We start from the raw sequence: 392 nt of genomic DNA on the forward strand, positions 1-392 counted from the left end.
AGATACTACCTTTGACAGTGAATTAGATATACAACATATAGTGTCCACATAATATTCAAATGATTAAGATAACACTTTATACTCATAAAAGATTCATAAGTATTTGAACACCACAAAAACGCTTATTACATTTTGTCCATAAAGATCATAGAAAACATTTTACGCCCCAAAATTCCCATTGGGTTTATCTCATATAATAACCAATGATTAGAAACTGTTCATTGGCATTTTTAAAACGAACAGGAAACATTGTCTTGAGCAACAGATACAGTACCTATTCTTTTTTTTTTCCTTCCTTCTTTTTTGTTTCTTCCTTTTTAAGTGAGAAAGAGAGAGGAGTTGAGGATTTTGTATAACATCATGGAAGTGGAAGAAGCTTGAGATCACTTTTG

This window comes from Penaeus monodon, chromosome 28 (genome assembly GCF_015228065.2).
Source record: "Penaeus monodon isolate SGIC_2016 chromosome 28, NSTDA_Pmon_1, whole genome shotgun sequence".
In the NCBI taxonomy this organism is placed as follows: Eukaryota; Metazoa; Arthropoda; class Malacostraca; order Decapoda; family Penaeidae; genus Penaeus; species Penaeus monodon.